Here is a 9,944-nt window from a genome sequence, read left to right as displayed (position 1 = left end):
GACAAGACACTGATGATAAAGTGTATATGTGCATGAAAGTACTGTAGTAAAATTGTTACAAAGGCCAAGAATCGACAATAAAATGTTGATGTATCAAAAATCTATCAAGAGTCTATTGATATAATTTGACTTTCAGAAAAGTGACAAATGAGATGACAGTAAAATTGTTCTACTGAATATTTTATTTCTTTTCCACTTGCATGCTAATTCTCTTCCTCATTATCTAAAGGTATTGCCTCTTCCCTTGGGTAAGAGTCTGTTGTTGATCATAAATGTACATCCGCTTTGACAGTGAGTATCAGAATACTGTTGAATTTCAATGGGGTGATGTTTCCAAAATAGTCGAGCATGTTCCTATCCCCAAAGGCACTAACAGGGCTTGCTGGAGAGTTATCAGGAATCTAAATAGTTCCCCTTAGTTGAAGGGTCAGTCATGAAGGGACACAATTTCAAGGTGAGGGGCAGGAGGCTCGGGAGGATGTGTGGAAAAGCTATTTTACCCAGAGGGTGGTGACGGTCTGGAATACGCTGCCTGGGAGGGTCGTAGAGATGGGTTGCCTCACATATTTTTAAAAAGTACCTGGATGAGTGCTTGGCACGTCGTAATATTCAAGGATTTGGGCCAAGTGCTGGTAAGTGGGATTAGATGGAAGGTCAGGTGTTTCACACTTGTTGGCGCAAACTTGATGGGCCGAAGGGCCTCTTCTGCACTGTATGATTCTATGATAAAATCCCACCCCCTTATAATTCAGAGGCACTTAAGCTAATTGACATGTTCCTGTCACCTTTCATCTGGGATCAGTTAACTTGGTGGAGACTGAGAGCACAATAATGACATTCCCGGTCTGTGTATCTCACTTGCTTCTGGTTAAACTCACAGGACCACTGGGGAGCAAAATATTTTCAATGTACCTCACTCTCAGGAGCTCTGCATTTGAAGTTAATTATGCGTTACTCCTGTCTTTAGAGACCAGATGGTTGCTATGCAGAGGTCTAAATTCTGCAAAACCAAGGTGGGCTGGATCTTTGTCAGCAGCTCGTCATTCCTGAGGTCATAACGGAACTGAGTGCCACTTCCACTTTTTCTCCTTTTGCCTTTTCCCATGCAATTATAATTCAAATTCTAAGTTCCAGCGGAGTGCACGTAAAATATGTGTGATTTAGCAGTGGGGGCGGGGGGTAGTTTTTATTGATGAAACCTGTCATGTACTGACAATGCTGCATCCATGGGCGGCCTCCTGGTCTAACAGCAGGCTCAGCATCATGGGGGCTATAACTTTCCTGCCTAACCAGAATGCCACTAACATAAGATTCGAGAGCACAAAGATGGCACAGGTAAATACTTCACATTACATTGGTTTCACTTTATTCATGTGTGCATCATTGTTATTCGTTGAGACTAGCTTAGTCGGAGGGATAAGTATACTGGCACTCCTCATGTTTGGTATGAAATGGTAGTTACAGGGCAGTTAGGGACTTTTATTGTGCAAGAAACAATGTTTTTTTTGTTTGCTCTTATTAGAATATTCATGTTAGCGTCTCATTTGTACTCACCATTCTGTGGGTCCCCTCCCACCGAACCTGCAGGCTTTGCTGGCCCTCCCTTCTAGCCACTGTAAAGGACATTCTCTAAGATCAATCTCATAGGGGATAATTGAAATGTTGTAGGTGAACTCAAAGCCCTGTGAGGACTCTGCCAGCCAACACCCTGAAGTGGACACACATTTGGACAGTACTGACACTGACCTTAGGTTTCTCATTTTCTTAGCTCAACTGACTGTTCCCAACCCCAACCCCCATCCTCATCCCCAGCACAGCCAGGATACACCAGGCCTTTCCCACTTCTCAATGTCCCTGACCTCACTGCACAGTCCCTCTCACCACTGACTCATCCTTGCAGGTTCCATGGAAGAAACCATTTTCCTGCTCCTTTCCCTTGTGCCATTGAGGTAAATAAGGAAGACCATTGAAACATCAAACATGGGATTTATATCCTGGGTCACACAACCCAGAAACACAATAGTGTTCCATGATGGTCCCAGCCCCAAAACTGAATAGATAATCCGTATTTGCATCGACTTGACACAGCTCAATAAGGTCATAGCCGGAGAAGTACACCCAATGTCCTCAGTGGATGAAAGCCTGATTAAACTCTCTATTTTCAAAACTAAAAATCAACAGTGGCTTTTGGCAACTTCCGGTAGATGAAGAGTCCAGGCTGCTGACGACATTCATTAACTCCTTTGGTAGATTCTGCTTCAATTTCCTGCCATTTGGAATCACCTCACACCAGAAATATTTCCACATACAATGTCAGCCATTTTGCAAACCTAGAGGATGTCATTTGCTACGTGGACAATGATTTGGTTCATGGCACAACAGTGGAGGAACAAAATGAAAGTCTCATAACAGAATGCTTGCAGGAAGTAGGACTGATGCTGAATGAGAAATATGAGTTCTCCAAGACATCAGTTCTGTTCATGGGATACACCGTCAGCAATAAAGGTATCACTGTGGACCCACAGCTATTCGTGAATTTCCAATTCCATCCAGATCTCCAGAGATTCCTAGAGATGGTGAACCAGTTGGTAAAATTCTTACCAAATCTGGTACAGGTCACCGGATCTTTGAGACATCAGACATGGTGCTGTCAAGAACAAGCACTCACTCATATCAAAGTAATGCTGCTCTCATCTGACAGTCTAGTTCATTATGAATCATCCCTGCCCATCACCACAGCAGAGGATGCTTCACTTACAGGCCTTGGAATGGTCCTATTTGAAGAGTAACTGGATGGAAGTTGCCAACCTTCCTGAGGATTGTCAGATACAGAGACAAGGTATGCCGTCATTGAAAAGAAAGCCCATGCGGTCACGTGAGTGTGTGAAAAATTTTCAGACTACATCATTGGCCTAAAGGTCACAGTTGGAACATGTCATAAGGCATTGGTCTCATTGCTGGACAAGAAGGAGCTGGTAAAGATGTCTCCGAGAATCCAGTAATTCCACCTATGCCCCATGAGGTTCATCTATGAGACTGTATGGGCTGCACGCCCTACCTTACTGGCATTTCCCCCTTTATCACCGCATTCGTCCATCCAGAAGTGGCACGAAACAGATATGCTCCATGTAAGTCTGATTCGGGTGCTCCAGTTAGTGAGGAGATAAGTGCCGAGTGTCCGACAGCTCTCTGCTTGAGATCGGGAGGGGGAAAGGGGAAGGGAAGGGGGTGTCCGCTGCCATTCTGCCTGAGATCAGTGAGGGGGAATGTGGGATCTACTGCCACTCTGCCTGAGATCAGTGAAGGGGAAGGGGGTCCGCTGCCACTCTGCCTGAGATCAGTGAGGGGGAATGTGGGATCTACTGCCACTCTGCCTGAGATCAGTGAAGGGGAAGGGGGGTCCACTGCCACTCTGCCTGAGATCAGTGAGGGGGAATGTGGGGTCCGCTGCCACTCTGCCTGAGATCAGTGGGGGGGAAGGGGGAGGGCCCGCGATCAGTCTGGGTGGCGGGAGGGGGTGTGGGATTAGGGGGTCAGTAATGTTGTGGGGGTGGGACAATGTCTTTGGGGGCCAGGGGGAAGCATTACCCGGCCCAGGAAGGATGTGGCAGGGGAGCCGCATTTTATCATTTTTTTCTGTGTATGCGCAGTTGGAGGCACTGATCGGAGCTGCAGGGTTTCGGGCGCGTTAAGCCCGGCACACAGGCAGCGCGATTCGGAATTGCTGATATTTTTTCAAGCAGAGTGCGTATGGGGGCACCTGAGAACGGGTCTTAAGGTCGGATCGGAAACACTCCTAGTTTCAAGTCCGCCCAGCACTTAGAATCAAAATGGTAAAACAGGGCCCTTTCTGACCATGGCAAAAACCAAACTATGGCAGACAGACTTCCGAGGACCACAGAATCCAGCCTGATTGGGGAGCTTGAAACATATCCCAATTGATAAGGAGATGCTTGCTGGCAACTGCAAATAAATCCCAACGGATTCACCCACATTCACCATTACTGCTAACAAGGCTGGCCATAATAGTGACCAAGCCGTGGTACCATGAAAGTTTGGTTCGAACAACAAAAACATTTCACTATCATTGACATCTCCTGGTCTATAATGAGCGGCTAGTCATCCTAGTTTCCCTTTGGCGGGAGATAAATCAAAAAATACACCACGGTCACCTGAGCATCACCAAGTGCAGAATATGGGCCCAATCCACTTGCTGTGTGGTGGCCAGGCATTTCCAGGGCGATTGAGGATACTATACCAAACTGTCAGGTGTGTGTGCTGCACAGACAGGATCAAAGAGAGTCCCTTATCCACATACAGTTCCCAACAGGCCACGGGAGAGGCTGGGCATCCACCTATTTGTCTTCAACAGAAAATGGTTTGTTATTGCGCTGCATTACTTTCTCAGATGTGCTGAGGTGAAGGAACTTTACATGACAACCACTGATGTAGTCATTAAAGTTGAAAGAGATGTTCGTGAACCACAGCATCCCCGATGAGATTGTGTCAGACAAATGATTGCTTCACACATTTTGCCATTACATCCGGCTTCCACCACCATACCAGCTCCCTAAGACACCTACAGTTAAACAGGGAGGCTGAAAGAGACAACCATACAATAAAAACCCTCTGAAAAGAATGAAGACTTCCAAATAGCACTCAGGTCCATCCCATTACAATGTTGATAACTCATCCATACTCCTGATGGGCAGAAAACTCCACACACATCTCCCAATCTTGCCAAAGGAACTAACCCAAGGGTTGGTAGTCAAGGGTTACCACAAAATCCCCAAGTCAGGGAAGAGTCCTACAGGCAGAAGCAGGCTTCCGCTTACAACAAAAGATATCGTACCAGATACTTTCTACAACTACAAAAGAACAACAGGGTCTGGATTGAAGACCTTGTAAGAGAGAATGTACTATCATCTGGAAAGACAATGACCAACCTGATGCACCTCAATGAGCACCCGGAAACAAGGCTTTAGTACTGAAGGCTTTAATACATTAACAATGAAACTACTAACACAAATTCACCCGTTCAGACTGAAGGGGTCCTGCCGGAGCAGGGGGTCTTATACCCTGCCACCGGAGGCGGGACCCCACTGGAGTGTGCCATGATAACACTTAGGACAGGTAAACACCCTAACCCAACAACATAGTACAACCCCCATAACAACAACACCCTAGCCCAACAGTAACACAATAACAACCCCAGTGGTGAACCAACGATGGTTCACCACACAACCCTGATCAGATCTGATTGGCATCCCAGAGGATACAGTCAGGAGAAACAGGAGGAACCTCCTCCTCATCCTCAAAGGGTCCCTCTCACTGTACAGTAGAGTGAAATTGATGAAGACACCCAGATGCCAGAACAACCTCTGATTCAACAGAGTTTACTTGTAGCAACAGAGCCTACCACTCCTCTGACAGAGAGCTTTAAGGCTTCCTGACCACCTGAACCTAGGAATTTAAAGACCTGAGGGGGGAGGAAGTTGGGTAGTAATAATGATGTTATACAGGGGTTAAAATGGGATAACTTGTAATTGGATAAAGACTGGGGGAGGAAGTGCAGCATAAGGGTCTGGCGCATAAAGGGTGGGACTGAATACCGTACCACCCACACAGTGATGTAAGACATGACCCATACAAGGGGGTCAGTGTTTTGTTGGACAGAGACGAGTGTACAAACAAGCATGGAAACAGCTTCTAGCTTGGACTTTTCCCGTACATATGTACATAGTTTCTAGTAGTTGAACTACCTAAGACTGCAAATACCTTAATAAGATCTACTTAACTATTCCCAACACCTTACAACAGTGGTGAAGGGTGAAAAAACAGCCTTGCTAGGAAGAACATAGAACATAGAACAGTACAGCACAGAACAGGCCCTTCGGCCCACGATGTTGTGCCGAGCTTTATCTGAAACCAAGATCAAGCTATCCCACTCCCTATCATCCTGGTGTGCTCCATGTGCCTATCCAATAACCGCTTAAATGTTTCTAAAGTGTCTGACTCCACTATCACTGCAGGCAGTCCATTCCACACCCCAACCACTCTCTGCGTAAAGAACCTACCTCTGATATCCGTCCTGTATCTCCCACCACGAACCCTATAGTTATGCCCCCTTGTAATAGCTCCATCCACCCGAGGAAATAGTCTTTCAACGTTCACTCTATCTATCCCCTTCATCATTTTATACACCTCTATTAAGTCTCCCCTCAGCCTCCTCCGCTCCAGAGAGAACAGCCCTAGCTCCCTCAACCTTTCCTCATATGACCTACCCTCCAAACCAGGCAGCATCCTGGTAAATCTCCTCTGCACTCTTTCCAGCGCTTCCACATCCTTCTTATAGTGAGGTGACCAGAACTGCACACAATATTCCAAATGTGGTCTCACCAAGGTCCTGTACAGTTGCAGCATAACCCCACGGCTCTTAAACTCCAACCCCCTGTTAATAAAAGCTAACACACTATAGGCCTTCTTCACAGCTCTATCCACTTGACTGGCAACCTTTAGAGATCTGTGGATATGGACCCCAAGATCTCTCTGTTCCTCCACAGTCTTCAGAACCCTACCTTTGACCCTGTAATCCACATTTAAATTAGTCCTACCAAAATGAATCACCTCACATTTATCAGGGTTAAACTCCATTTGCCATTTTTCAGCCCAGCTTTGCATCCTATCTATGTCTCTTTGCAGCCTACAACAGCCCTCCACCTCATCCACTACTCCACCAATCTTGGTGTCATCAGCAAATTTACTGATCCACCCTTCAGCCCCCTCCTCTAAGTCATTAATAAAAATCACAAAGAGCAGAGGACCAAGCACTGATCCCTGCGGCACACCGCTAGCAACCTGCCTCCAATCCGAAAATTTTCCATCGACCACCACCCTCTGTCTTCGGTCAGACAGCCAGTTACCTATCCAATCGGCCAACTTTCCCTCTATCCCACACCTCCTCACTTTCATCATAAGCCGACCATGGGGGACCTTATCAAACGCCTTACTAAAATCCATGTATATGACATCAACTGCCCTACCTTCATCAACACACTTAGTTACCTCCTCAAAAAATTCTATCAAATTTGTGAGGCACGACTTGCCCTTCACGAATCCGTGCTGACTATCTCGGATTAATCCGCATCTTTCTAAATGGTCGTAAATCCCATCCCTAAGGACCCTTTCCATCAATTTACCAACCACCGAAGTAAGACTAACCGGTCTATAATTACCAGGGTCATTTCTATTCCCTTTCTTAAACAGAGGAACAACATTCGCCATTCTCCAGTCCTCTGGCACCATCCCCGTGGACAGTGAGGACCCAAAGATCAACGCCAAAGGCTCTGCAATCTCATCCCTTGCCTCCCACAGAATCCTAGGATACATTTCATCAGGCCCAGGGGACTTATCGACCTTCAGTTTATTCAAAACTGCCAAGACATCCTCCCTCCGAACACCTATTTCCTCCAGCCTATTAGCCTGTAACACCTTCTCTTCCTCAAAAACATGGCCCCTCTCCTTGGTGAACACTGAAGAAAAGTATTCATTCATCACCTCGCCTATCTCTACTGACTCCATACACAAGTTCCCACTACTGTCCTTGACCGGCCCTAACCTCACCCTGGTCATTCTTTTATTCCTCAGAAACTGGTTAACAGTGCTTAAATTAAACTAGAATGAGCCTTTTGAATAAATGTGAAACTCAGAGTGCAAAGTACTGTAAGTACTTTAAGGTGTTTAAAGAAACCGACAAACTAATTTAAAGATGCACAAATTGTTATGCATGTTCTTGTTAAACAAATTCTAGATTCAAATTGGAAGCAAGGTCAGATGTCATTGAATCACGAACTGGCATATTCTTTATTTATTTATTGTGACACACCTCACACTACTATTTGAATTGTTTCTTAGAAAACAGTCTAGAACAAGCTCTCCAGCCTTTTTGCTCAGGGGCCACATTTGCATATTTTACTTAGTCGAGAGGCCGATGAGCAAATTTCAGAAAGTTAAGGTTTGACACAACAATAAACTGAATTTCAAAAAAAAAGTTGAGGTTTTAAGGACAGAAACAATTGCTGAACAAAAGTACAGCAATGTCTTGGCAATAAATTGTTAAGTTAAAAAAGGGTAAGTAATAAAAGTAACCAGTGTGTGAGAGGCTCAGGGCATGTTTGTGGGTCAATGTGGTTGCCTGTATTTGTGTGTGGTATTGAGAAGGGTGGGAAAACCGAAAGTGGGAGTAACTCATCCCCACACACAGGTCAATATCAGTATCTCGCTGACTCCCACACATGACACATGAGTGTCATGCACTGCTCTACACACACACACACACATATACACACACACACACACACACACAACACACCTTCGCATCGACAGTGACTACACTATGCCATATACCCTTTTGCGGGCGTTTGACCAGTTTCGCTTGTGGACCTCATGACTGCCAAATTTGACAATCCACAATTCTAAAGTTAGCACTACAGGGCTAGTGAGCATGTTCAGCAGTAATAATGAAGCATTATTGTCACCAGAGGTGTTCCACATTGATTTTAGAAGAGAGAACAAAAGAACAGAGTATTATTTAAATGGAGAAAACTGCAGAAAGTTGCAACACAAAGAGACTTGGGAGTACTTGTGCACAAAACACAAAGCTAACACACAGGTGCAGCAGAAAGGCTAATGGAATGTGGCCCTTATTTCAAAGGGGATGGAGTATAAGAGTAGGGAAGCCTTGCTGCAACTGTACAAGGTACTGTTGAGACCGCATCAGGAGTACTGGGAGCAGTTTTGGTCCCCTTATTTAAGGAAAGATATTATTTTATTGGAGGCAGTTCAGGGAAGGTTCATTTTGATGATCTCCGGTATGGAAGTATTGCCTCATGAGCAAAGATTAAACAGGTTGGGACTCTACTCATTGGAATTCAGAAGAATAAGAGGTGATCTCATTGAAACATATGGGATTCTTAAAGGGCTTGACAACATAAATGCTAGGAGGATCTTTCCCCTCATGGGAGAGTCTAGTCTCAGAGGGCATAGTCACAGAATAAAGGGGCACCAATTTAAGATTGAGACGAAGAGGAATTTCTTCTCTCAGGGGGTTGTGAGTTTTTGGAACTCCTTGCTACAGAGAGCTGTGGGGGTAGAGTCATTGTGTACACTTAAGGCTGAGATAGATTTTTGATCAGTAAGGGAATCAAGGTTTAAAGGGAAAGGGCAGAAAAGTGGATGTGACAAATGTCCTATTGAATGGAGGAGCAGGCTCAAGAGGCCAACGACCTACTCATGTTTGTATATCTTATGGTCATTTTGTTGGCATTCTTCCCTCTATGAGAGATATGGATGCGCAGCAAGCAGTTCATTTAGATGAAAGGTCTTCACTTGTTGCATCTTTATCAATGGCTGTAAAGGCCAATCCTCGAGAGGCAGCTTCTGCCACAAGTGCTATACAAGCTGCCAAGTGATGTGGTGCCTGTTGCTGAGCTGCTGTGGGCACTGACTGTCTTGGTTGGTGCACGTCAGCCCATAGGAGGTATCGTCATTTCCCTCTGTCATTAGCTAGTGACTCCCAGGTGTGACAATCGATGCTTAGGGACTTCAGGTTAACAATTGCAAGCACCCTTGAAGTGGAACCTGGGATGTCTGGTCATCTGGCTCGGACTACCACACCATACACAAAGTCCTTGGGTACTTGACCATCTTCCATTCTGCGGTCATGACCGATCCACTGATGCCACCTCGGTTTGACTTGTGTCACCACACTTGGGAGCTGTGCCTTTGAGAGGACTGCCTGGTTCGTGGTATTGTCCTGCCAAGATATACTCAGAACACACCACAGACAGCGAAGATGGAAATGATTGAGCTGTTTTTGCTGGTAGCTGTAAGCAGCAATAATTAATTTAGTACATATTCAACAAGATGTACCTTTACAAGGATTT

Source organism: Mustelus asterias, chromosome 14 (genome assembly GCF_964213995.1).
Source record: "Mustelus asterias chromosome 14, sMusAst1.hap1.1, whole genome shotgun sequence".
NCBI classification, from domain to species: domain Eukaryota; kingdom Metazoa; phylum Chordata; class Chondrichthyes; order Carcharhiniformes; family Triakidae; genus Mustelus; species Mustelus asterias.
Note: the sequence above shows the minus strand (reverse complement) of the source record.